Here is a 12,539-nt window from a genome sequence, read left to right on the forward strand (position 1 = left end):
AATGGAGACTGGAAAAGAGCCTCTAGTTGAAACGGCCAAAACTTTATCGCGTTCTAGCATGTCAGGAGTGCATTAGACTGGACAAGGTAGAAGCAGTGTTGCCTAATTTTGTCTAGATCTCACTATTTTTTCATGAGGTTTAGCAAAGAAAAAAATGCCCCCTGCCATTAGTTGAAAACGTTAGCAAAACGAACATTCTATAATCAATCCATTGAATGAAAGATTCTTACTAAACGAGAATTCTTAAGTTTGTAAAAAGGCAACGACTGAACTATGATCCTATGGAGAACCGTTCCTTTACCAATTGTATACAAGAGACATATGAGCGTCAGTTGTCAGCCATGAGCCCATCAATCCGGTTATATGCCCAATTCTGTGGTGTAGAATAATTTTATATAGTGAATTAGTCCAACCGCTGAACATTTTAACCTGCCTTGGTAATTGTATTATGTACAGTACACTGGCCTACCATCATGAAGAGAAGACAATCACAACAAAGCACCACGAGCTTTTTCACTAAAAAAAATAAAAAATAAAAATAAATAAAAAATACATAAATAAACAAGAATCTGACAAATCTTCAGAAGTTAGGCCTTCTGAATGTTGTGATTGTGAAAAATGTTCAGGACCCCAACAAAGCAACAGGGCTTGCTTCGCTCGTCACCGCACTCATACCATAAATTCTAAACCTTTGCCCCCTCCCCCCCAAAGAAAAATCTGAAATGACGTCACTGGTGTGTATAGGAAGCTCAACACGCTAATGATGATTCTTCTGTATAGATGTATGAAGTAGTCGGTGTTGAGGAAGTTTTACTGCTTAAAATATGGGAGTGACATTGCCTAGGGTACTTCCTTGAAGCCATCTCGTTACGGAAAACGAAAGACGGTTCAATGTTGAAAATTGTATGTGTGTGTGTATATATATATATATATATATATATATGTGTGTGTGTGTGTGTGTGTGTATGTATACATATTGACTTATTTATTTTAGCAGATGAAACCTAATCAAATGGAGCAAGCATACACGGGCCAATGACTTGAAATTCAAGCTTCCTAAGAATGTTGGTTGCAACCTCCCACCGCAAACCCAACACTGCAGCAGTAACTGATCACAATACAGAGCCTATGATTTTCCATCGCCTTATGGAGAGGCGACATCTGATGGCATGCCACGACACTAACCACTATGCCAGCGGATTAGCAAAATATGTATTCATAAATGTATATACATACATATATATATATATAGATATATATATATATATATATATATATATATATACTATATAGATTATATATATAATGTATATAATGCTGCATTTCATGATGCCAGTTTCTCAGACTCAGAAAATAGTGACTTCCTCAAACCACTGAAACTGTTAACACTGAATAATACCGTAGAGCAGCTTCATAGTAATAAAAAACGACTGTGAAATGGGATTAATCATGACGTACAATGAAAATATGACCGAGTTTCATTAGTGTGGAAATATCAAGTTACGACCGAACTGTAATGAGCTATACAAGGGACAAAAACTGTAGATCCACGATTAACGAAGTCATTAAGTTCGCGCCTCGTAATACCCGGTTGTGACCTGGGAAAAATAACAAGAATAATTAGCACTACGTGAATTCACAAAAGACAAGCACTAGTCGCTTGGCTGTGATTGCTTTTGTCTAGAACAATATCATTTGAAAATAAAACACTATTCCTCTAGTATACATAAATGAATCCCTTGGACCATTCCTATGAGTTAAGTGGGATGTTTGGTACGAGTACTTAATGAAAATAATCTGTTCTAATAATAATAATATAATGATAATAATTCAGGTACTTCATTCAACAACGGAAAAATATACCCATTCGCAATACACAAACTTGCAGTTCAAGGAGCGAACATAACATCAAGTGAATGACTAGGATAACCGAACAACAAGCTAACAATAAACAATCACATTCTCGGTCCATAACTCAAGACTGTATAGAGGTGCACGCAAAATTATTTTTCCCTTGAGAGCTAGGGTCCTGGGAAAAATAGTAGGGCACTGGGGCAAAGTGCAAGCTAGACCAGCACCTTAGCCTAATCAACATCGAGATTTACGAACTTACCTCAAAGTTGACTCACTTATTGTGATAACGTGACTTCGGGTATCATACATCAATCGACTTTGTTCGATTGCAACAGATCCTAAACCACGATTGACCATGTTACATTTGTGACCTTATAATGTCAGTATTTTCACGGATGAATATTTCAAATCTTCGACCTTAACGTCTCCAACAAGAGGATCCCACCATGGTTTATCAAAGACATTGGTTTGTGAGGACACTGAATAACCTGCGATTTCCTTGGCTATTGTCAATCCAAATAAAACGGGGAATGTAGTTAATCGTAATCAAAAGACTTGAGAAAAACTTAATTAAAATAATTACATTTAATTCACTAAAATCACCAGTACGGAACAGCAGCACTAGTCCCAACAATTGCCCGTAAACAGATATTACATGTAACTATGAGAACTGTTGCACATTGCAAAATCCATAACTCAACATCTAGAGCAAACAAGTTGAACAGCCATAGCATAAAAATCTCACTGGCACCCAAACTAACATCCTAACAGCAACCGATACAGCGATGGACCTTTAACAACAGTAGCTGGTGTTCAAGATCACTGCCGATAGCAACAGGGTAGGTACGATGAAATATCCGGCAAGACAAGAATGACTGTTCTCGGTTATATAGCTGCTTGTCTACGTAAATGTTTATGGGCACAAGCGTGCACAACTATAAAAAAAAACACTTCTAAACACAAGGGTACATGAATATACTACGTATAAAACAGACAGAATATATATATATATATATATATATATATATATATATATATATATATACACACACACACATATATATATTATATATATATATATATATATATATATATATATATATATATATATTATATATACACTCACGTGTCTGATTTAAACGTATTAACATACACATGTATAGTTTTGTGTGCATGTGGTTCTGAACTTCTAGGTACACATATAAACATAAAATTTTGTTTGTATATAAAATTCATGTATGCTCCAGTTCATATACACTCATAAGTCTATATAGTACGTGAATACATTTTTATAATGACAATATGAATGAAATAACACTTTAATAGTACAAGTAGGTCTATAAATTGATACGGGTGAACTTGTATTCGTGCTAATAACAGCATAAGTTTGTGTGCCAAGCGTATGTATGTGATATGCTATACTGGTATCTACAAACAAAGCGTATTTGTTATAAGGGTGTTTTTGCATAATTAAATATCTGTGCGCTTCTAAATAATTTCGCTGCGTATACGGATGCATGTGCGTAGCTGCATAATTTTACGGCATGTGCTTAGTGTGTGACCCATTACTTGACAGTATTTGAGTCCCTTGTGGTATTATCAAGGCGCAACAGCAAATAACCAAACACACGGATGCGGAACCGCAAACAGCATGCGTCCACCAAGGATGGGATCAGATGTCGTTAATGTCAGCAAAATGTGATGTTTAGCTGAATGGAAACTTGCAACAACGTATTTCCCTAAGTATCTTCATGAAAACCTTAAGCATTACAGGGTAACGCAATACTTTTTCATTAAAAAAGTATTTTAATATATGTGGTGATCGCCTTTCAGTAGACATGCGTGGATACGAAATCGGGTATGAATCATGGGGAACACCACATAGCGCAATTTAATGAGGAACACAAGCCTATGCGTGTTAGCGAATCTCAACTTGCTTTATTCAGACAAGACGATGCCTGTGAAAGTATAAAAATTCGAATTATTGTAGTATAATTTAAGCAAGGTGTAAAGGAAATTTTAACTTTTCATTTATACGGTATTCGGATAGTTCAGTTCGATGATACTAGACCTCACTCGCCTCCTTGTGTCCAAGATGGGTTTGGCTTATCATCTAGTACCTTTATTTTCATACATAATTCAGTTACGTTTATAGACATGCTATACTATTGAAAATGTACTAACATATCGCATTAATACGTACACACACATATATATAATATATATATATATATATAGTATATATATATATATATATATATATATATATATATATATATATATATATATATATATATATATATATATTATACACGTACGCTGACAACGAAGGTACCACGCCGTGACAGCCAGACAGTAGCAGACGCCATAGATCACATAAACCACCCTGTACACCCCTTCAGCTCACTCACGGTCATGAATGTAATGTGCGTGCTTCTGTAAGTCTAATTTCGCTCGCTCTTTAACGAGGGTTTCACCTTCCCGTTCTCCGCAAGTCTTTTGGCAAGCGTTTTCATAAGACATTGCTCCCTCCCGATCTGAATAACGCCCCAACCCCATTTTTTTTTTAACCTTGTTAGGCCACCACAGTTGTCCAAGTGCTAGAAGCTATATACAATTCACTGCCTAGGTCAACGTAGACGATTAATTTATATATATATATATATATATATATATATATATATATATATATATATATATATATATCACTAAATAAGCAACTTCACACTGACTGCTTCAGACTTTACATAGAAGACCAAACAGCATGTATATAGTCAGTTTCTCTTAACTGATACAGATATATAACAAAAAATGCTACAAATAAAATGATCCTTCTGATCCAGTGATGAAACTTTTCAGAAAAATTTCCGCATCTCATACCTATACAGAAGCCACATTTACCGCGCGTTCGCCCTTTCTCCCACATTAGACAACCATAACTTCATCTCTCACAATATATATATATATATATATATATATATATATATATATATATAATTTATTATTGTTATTCTGAACAGCCTTTCGAATTTAGGCTTACATTTTAGATGGTGAGGGCAGTCCTACAAGTGGGAAACATCTTAACTAGTTTACATCAAGGACTGACTGGAGCTAAAAATTCACATAAACATTGCAAATAGTAGTTTTAAGGTTCAGTTCGCACTCTCTAGTGTTGCAGCATCTTCTACCATCTCGTCTTCTACTCGACGGATTCCATCGGAACCGTTATTAACATCTTCCATTAACACTCACTCTTTCCAGTGACTTTATTAGAAGCCTTTGAAGGTCCTATTACCAAAACGTTCTTTTCGCTAACTTAATCCGCCAAGGTTACCTTCTCTAAGTTGGAAGCAGCCATCTTCATGGTAACGTAAAACAAATCAGTCTTAAGAGATTGTCAGTTCTCGAGAAAACTGCCCATGATTTTTTTTTTCTTTTGTAACGTATGAATAAATTCTAATGTACAGGGGCAAATCTGCTGGATCACCTACTGAATAATCGAGATGTTAAGCAATCGTTTAATCTGCAGCCCATTTCCTCCCCCATCATATTTAAAGTATTATTCATTATGTTGTATTCATTCACTATTGAACTAAGGTATAACACAACAATTAGGGCAAAGGCAATTGATTTTCTTGATATCACCCATTCTGCCATCTCAAATTATGTACCAATGTGTTGTTAAATAGAGCAAATTTCGTTCTGTTAGCGAAATTCTCATGCACTTCACGACCGGTGTAGGGGTAGCCAAGGTATATCCCTAATTCTATATACCTTGGGGGTAGCGGCCTCATTCCAATTTTCAATCCCAGGGCAGAATGACTTGTTAACGCCTTTCTTGTTGTCAAAAAAATCTTTTTATACAATAATTCAAATATACGGTGTCTTAACATATATGTCCTACATAAGAGGGGAGGTTGGGGGGTGGGGGGAGTTGGTAAAACTGTTTATCACAAATGCAATCGTTACCAACATTCAATCCTGACGCACAGCACTCAAAATTAAAATGGATCAAGACTAACAATCCTTATTGTTAACTTGGAGAGAAAAAGTATGGGGTACAATTTTCAAACTAAGCAAGTAACTGATACCACTCGAAAAAAAGAACGTCAAGATAGGCCTATAAGCTCTAAAGCAGAGTAATGACGTTTCAGATGATAACGATAATAATAATGAAGACGATATAATGTAATGCCTGTACTACAATGGCCCGCTTGGTAAATCTTACGTTTGGTGGTTTTTTCATCCGTCAACCCATATAGATAACTGTGCCTTTGTTCAAGGATACCACTCTTATTCTTCAGTTTTATTTTATTAGCCTATATAATTCAAGTGCAACAATAATTCTTAATAAGGAAATAATTTACACCAATAACCACAAAGATTTCTAGGATGAGAAATGAAATAAACGACGTTCATTTGTGGGCATCTGACATTACCTGAACGAACCAAGACAGAGTAACTACGGGGAGGGAGGCTTCTCTCGACTCGTGGGGGGAGCGGAGAGTAACCGGTTCGGTGGACTTGGGTGGAAGTAACACACTCCACCTAATCGCTGCCTTTTACTGAATCTTCAAGGATAAATCAGCGTCTAACTTCCGCTAATCATACTGCACTTATGTAATGGCACTCGTATTTTCAAATGGCATTTTTTTTTTAATGCGCTGCACAAAATGTCTCCCAAAGAAAATACGTTTTGACCTGCGTAAGATGAGAGCGCCGAACAAATGAATGGACTCTCCACCGCCATTACCTCTTGCTTGGCGGGAAAAGCACAAATGCCAGGATATTTCGTGTATTGTAAGGTTGCTGAATATGACAATCTTATTTCATCAACTTGAATGCCTTGGCCCGTAAAAATAGGACATTCATAACCATTCTCGAACCGCTAGATTTCATATGCAATGAATTGTCAAGGATTTTTATTGTTCGAACAAGCAACATTGCTTCACGTAAGGAGGGAGATCTTATTACGGTAAAACTAATTTAGCTCGTGTTTTCGATTTATCACCTACGTTTCCTTTCCTTGTTCCATTTAACAAGTTCAGGAGGTAATGGCAGTAATTAAGACGTAATCCTTAAGCGAAGTTGATACAGTCATGTACTAGGCCTACTGTAACGGGTGTATACTTTATACCATCGGTACCAGACTACCTTACGAATTTCCTAAACATTAGTTAAATCGTAGTATGTGTTACCTTGTGACTTGTCAGGTATTTAGCAATAACATTACTAAACAAGTCAATACATATGGACATATTCACGTTCTGGTAACCAAGTTTTTTCCTTTGACTTCATAAACACAGGTCTAGTTCACCGACTACCAGTTTAAATGGTTCAGGTTACCTGCTACCAGTTCATCAGTACATGCTTTTACAAATACCCAAGTTATTAATAAATATTAATAAATACCTGTAATCCTACGGAATTACTTCCCAGAACTGCAAATTCTGTGGAATACTGTCAATCCATCAACAGTGGTCCTACACGTGACCACTAACAAAGCATCATTAAGGCTTTTTTTGTGTAAGCCAACATCAGCCTAGGCCTAGAAACTTCCGTTGCAATGTAAACCTAATTACAAAATGCGACCACATTTGCCATATATGATTCATATTTGCAACTCAAAAACAAATACAGAATCATCAGCATCACAAAATGTTAATAAATCTAAAGGGAAAAACAAAATTGTGTTAGGAAAAATGGGAGCCACAATCGATAGTCTGATTTCAGAGTCATATCGTATTTTCAAGCCCTAACAAGCTCCTTGATTAGCACAATATCAAGATATGATCACCACGAAAAGTTAATAATAAGAAAAAATAACTTACCGAACACTTCCACAAACACTTAATTAATATAACAACAGTGATGGACACTCAGGTCACGAACAACACTCGACCACCTTCGCTCCAACGATGGCACTCGCTGAAATAAGACAATTGAGACAAAAAAATAAAAAGCGCGATCATGCCTTAGCCAATCAGCAGCTGCCACGTCATGATGAGTTGTCACCTGTTTCCAGTGACGTCATCATGATTCTTTTATGTGTGGGTTTCAAGAAGGGAAGGGACAAGGGAGTTACGTCTGGTGCGGTTTGGCTTCTAATTACGCCAGTTTCGTTTTTAGTCGCCGAGCGTTGTTTATTGAGCGGGGGTTACGGTTTATCTGGTGGTATTCTACTTGGACATATCGATTTCTGTGTAGCGAGAAAAATAGTGTTCGATTTTTTTTTAGTGAGCGTGTTTTAAAAGTGCCCTAACTATTGGCGGGAATGGCCGTTGGTAGCAACTTCGAGAACATTGCAGGTATTGTAAATAGCAATATTTTGTGTTACTATCCACTTTTAATACATAATAGAAAATTTCGAAGACAACAGCCTCCTGTAGTTAGGAATGAGTAAGGTCGATTGTATTACACTGTATAAGTCTGCATCACATTTGCAGCAAGGAACGGCCACCAAGTGTTTAGCATAGTAGTCGGTAACACCACTAAGAGTGTCACGTAGTTTGGAATTAAACAAGAAAATATTTACATCCGCCGCAGGAGTAATGTGATTTTTTTTTTTAAATCCATATTCCTGACTGTAATTTGTGGACGTAAATTGTACCATGAAATGCCTCATTCCGTGGATGCATATGGCTGCCACAACTTTTAGGCCTATAGTGTAAACTATAGCTTAAGTAGGCCACTTTATTGTATACGATTTCTATTACTTTAATTCCTCCCTGGGCAGAATGAAGAGTGAAAGGTCACGAATTACTTAATGGTCCAGGAGGGCGAAGGTACCCTCCCCCAGGTTAGGAATGGACGTCTGCGGCTGGGTTTGATAAGGTAAGTCCGGTTACGCCATATTCCCCCTGTAAAGCCGTCTACAGAAGAGACTACTGGGCAAACCCTGACCCCTTCTGCAATCGCTCAGGTCACAAATTACTTGGGAGGTCCAGGGGTACGATGAGCCTCCCCCCCACCCCTCCCTCTTACGGCTAGGTTAGGACACGGCGTCCGCTGTTAGGCTATGTAAAGGTAAGTCTGGTTAGGTCACGTTCCCCCTAAAATGCTTACTAGGCCTAGAGTAGCCTACCACTTGGGTCCGAATTACTTTTGGGGGAAGGGGCCAGGGGGACGCTGTGTCCGAAGTGAAGTTAGTTTAGGTAAAGTTAAGACTGGTTAGGTCATGTTCCTACAGCAGTGCATACTACAGAAATGCCTACAGTATCCCTGACCACCTACTCTGCAGTCGCTCCTGACATTTTACTCATTCGTAACAGCAGAATGCTCAAAAGTGAACGGTAAATATTAAGTTCAAATGCAGTAAACAAAAATCAAAGTGAACGTGGTCCGTGAGTGGATGTTAACTGAATGCTGAACAACATTGAACTAGTTTTATATTTATAGAAACCGGCTAATGATAGCGTATACTATGTAATAATTTCTGTATAAACAAGAGATGTCTTTCACTTGTTGTGATGATGTGTTTCAAGTTTCGAAATTGCATGTATACATCAGGACCTGTGAAATAAACGAAGCTTGCTGTAAACGTAAATTAGGTTGATGTATAGTATTCATATACTATACGTCCAAATGTTTTACCGTAGTAACTGAGAGGTTACAGATTTTCTCTTCTCTCTCTCGTAGTCATGTTTGCGTAATATAACTTTTTATTACCTAGTTTTGAGTTTTGTTCGTCCAGTTATGTGTTGCAAGACATACGAGTAGTAAATATTCATGCGCACTATTCACTTGAATATTATATATATTATATATATATATATATATATATATATATATATATATATATCTGTCACCCCAGTAAGAAACCAGTTTTTTCTTTTGTGAAAGGAAAGAACGACTAGGCCTATAGTACATAACCAAGTATAACTAAGGATGCCGGTACATTCTAACTTTCATTAGTATGTTAAGTCACCTGACACCTTTACCTTTTAGGTTGCATCAGAACCATTAACCCCATTCAGACACCTTACAATCCACATTAGCCACTTGGTCGCACTCTTCGTATTGGAGTTAGCCGCGTTCTCCGTATGGAAGCATCTCTCACTTAATATTCTCAGCTCCTGGTGTATTTCCATTCGCCAACCACTTTGCCTTCTTACATCCTCAGTAGTAACTTCCTCAGCCTCTCTTAGCTTACACTATACCTTTCCTCTCACTCATAGGCCACATAAAGCAGTCTTCAAAATATTGTATGTAGCTCGTCCCGTATTTACTTTGGACAGGGTCTCTTCAATTACAGTTTACTTTGAAATTGGTTCATTCAGACTTCTCTTCATCTATACACACGTGCGCACGCACATGTGTACTTAATACATACACACATATAGATATATGTAGATATATATATATATATATATATATATGTGGGGTGGTGTGTGTGTGTGTGTATATATATATATATATATATACATAATATATATATATATAATATATATATATATAATATATATATATATATATATTATAATATGTGTGTGTGTGTGTGTGTAGTGTGTGTGGCGTACGTATGTCTTCTTTCCCACCGTTATCCCTACACTAATGAGTTGGTTGCCTGATGCACCTTTCCTTACAACATCAGGCATGATTTATTATTTGGCAAAAGGGTTTTACGACCGCATGCCCTTGCTGTTATTAACCACAGTTAGGTATTGTCGGTGGGCCTCTCCTTTGAATAAAAAGTCCACCTGCAAGGCAGTAGTTTCCACGGTTATTGGCGGTGGGCCTAGCCTTTTACTTAATAGTAAGACTGCAAGGCAGCAGTTTCCACGGTTATTGGCGGTGGGCCTAGCCTTTTACTAAAAAAGTAAGACTGCAAGGCAGCAGTTTCCACGGTTATTGGCGGTAGGCCTAGCCTTTTACTAAAAAAGTAAGACTGCAAGGCAGCAGCTGTCCTCTAGTCGCCTTTTACGACACGCAAGACCTACGGTGGTAGTATTCTTACACCCCTACCACAGGGTAGGGTGTGGCGTACGTATGTGTAAGTACGTTTTCAAGATTAGAGGAATTGGCTGTGATTAGCTTTATGGCAGCAAAGACAGGGGTGTATAGGGGGGGCATATAACTCCGACCCCACCCCGCCCCCATTGTCTTGTGAATTCTGCTTGTCTAGCTGTTTGTCTGCCGTTAATATGTTTGTCACATACACACAGTACAACGCCTCCGCAGTTAAAAGTAATTTAGTCCAACTTGGTGCAAACGTAGTTTATCATGCATCTGTGTGCTCGGAGTCATCCATCGGTTTGTTAATGTGTCAGTTACACTTGCCTTGATATCGCTACTCTTACGTGGATGAAAGGATATCATTCATACTTGGTACAAAGGTAGACCACCATGCATAGATGTGCCTTAAGTGAGATCGCACAGGTTTCTGTCCGTCAGTGTTTCACTACTGTTTCTGTCACACTTGTTATAATACCGCTATCTCAATGGTTGAGGCTATTTCAATAAACCCTGTAACAAAGATACGCCATCACACACAGATGTGCTAGAATGGATATCATCCATCAGTTTGTATGTCTGTACGCAACTTCAGCTTTCGTTATAATTTTGAATTAAAAGAATTTGTAATTAACAAGAGTACTTCAGTAATGAAGTTTTCCCTCCGTTAGTTCATCCGTCTGTCTGTCCATCCATCCAGCTGTCTAGCCATCAGTTGGTCTGTCACCCTTACCTTGTCATTGCGATTCCTCCTGTAGTGTTGAAGGAATTTCAGGTTACTAATACAGCCGTTCGCTTCAATGCTTATATGTGCATGAAGAGAAATTGCCCTTTAGTCTTTGGTGCCTTTGCTATAACATAGATTTTAATCAAGCCTTCCTTCTCGTGCATACTCCACTATAAAGCCATTTAGACGACACCAAGATATGCGATTTAAACCGAGAATTTCAAACTAAAAATAAATGTCAGTTATATTATGATTGCAGTTCCTCCTTTTAGGTTTTAGGGGATTTTAGGTAAAGGTAGTCTAAAGCTAGACCATGATGCATGTATGTACATGAAGGGTGATCATCTGTCTCGTCACAGTTGACTTCTCATGTCAATTCATACAAGATTGAAGGGATTTTAGTCCAGTTTTAGTTTTACCCGTAAGTAGATCATGCACGTATTTGCATGATGAGAGAGAGTGAAAGGTTTGATGCCTTGGATATATGTCGGCAGAATATATTTTTCATAATTCTCTCTCTCTCTCTCTCTCTCTCTCTCTCTCTCTCTCTCTCTCTCTCTCCTTGTGAGCCTTCTGTTGGTAAATTTTTTTTATTTTTGTTTCCATTCTGTTACAGGTTCTTTATTAGTTAAATAACGAGATTATATATCGGTGTGAACCTACCATTTTGAACATAATTGAAAATCTTAACGGGTATCTTTTTTTCCAAAATTTATTGTGCGTCATTCCTTTATTACACTGCTTTTGAAATATTTCACCCAAACCCTCTGTTATCGTGTTCATCTATGGGCAATAAAATTTCGTTGTTAATCCCATGGAATTTTAAATTTCACTCCTGTGCTTTATTGATCTTCATTTTCTGCTGTCTATATATATATATATATATATATATATAATACTATATATATGCACGCATCACCCTCGCTTAACAATTATTTAATCGGTATGAAATATAAGTGAACTTTTTCTAACTAGTCCGTCAGTTTGTAGAAAATACTATTACCTC

The 12,539-nt window shown here is 37.3% G+C and overlaps 2 protein-coding genes across 4 annotated transcripts in view; one reads left to right on the forward strand and one right to left on the reverse strand.

Moving 5' to 3' along the window:
* LOC135200070 (protein glass-like) overlaps positions 1-7,791 on the reverse strand; it is a 1,678,662-nt gene extending 1,670,871 nt beyond the window's left edge. For all 3 annotated transcript variants that reach the window (XM_064228352.1, XM_064228351.1, XM_064228350.1), the window contains exon 1: positions 7,686-7,791. The gene's annotated coding sequence lies outside the window, so the exon portion shown is untranslated. The remainder of the gene's footprint in view (positions 1-7,685) is intronic.
* A 129-nt stretch (positions 7,792-7,920) lies between these two features.
* LOC135200074 (DNA repair protein Rev1-like) overlaps positions 7,921-12,539 on the forward strand; it is a 690,203-nt gene continuing 685,584 nt past the window's right edge. The window contains exon 1 of the mRNA XM_064228361.1: positions 7,921-8,162. The gene's annotated coding sequence lies outside the window, so the exon portion shown is untranslated. The remainder of the gene's footprint in view (positions 8,163-12,539) is intronic.

Source organism: Macrobrachium nipponense, chromosome 26 (genome assembly GCF_015104395.2).
Source record: "Macrobrachium nipponense isolate FS-2020 chromosome 26, ASM1510439v2, whole genome shotgun sequence".
NCBI classification, from domain to species: Eukaryota; Metazoa; Arthropoda; class Malacostraca; order Decapoda; family Palaemonidae; genus Macrobrachium; species Macrobrachium nipponense.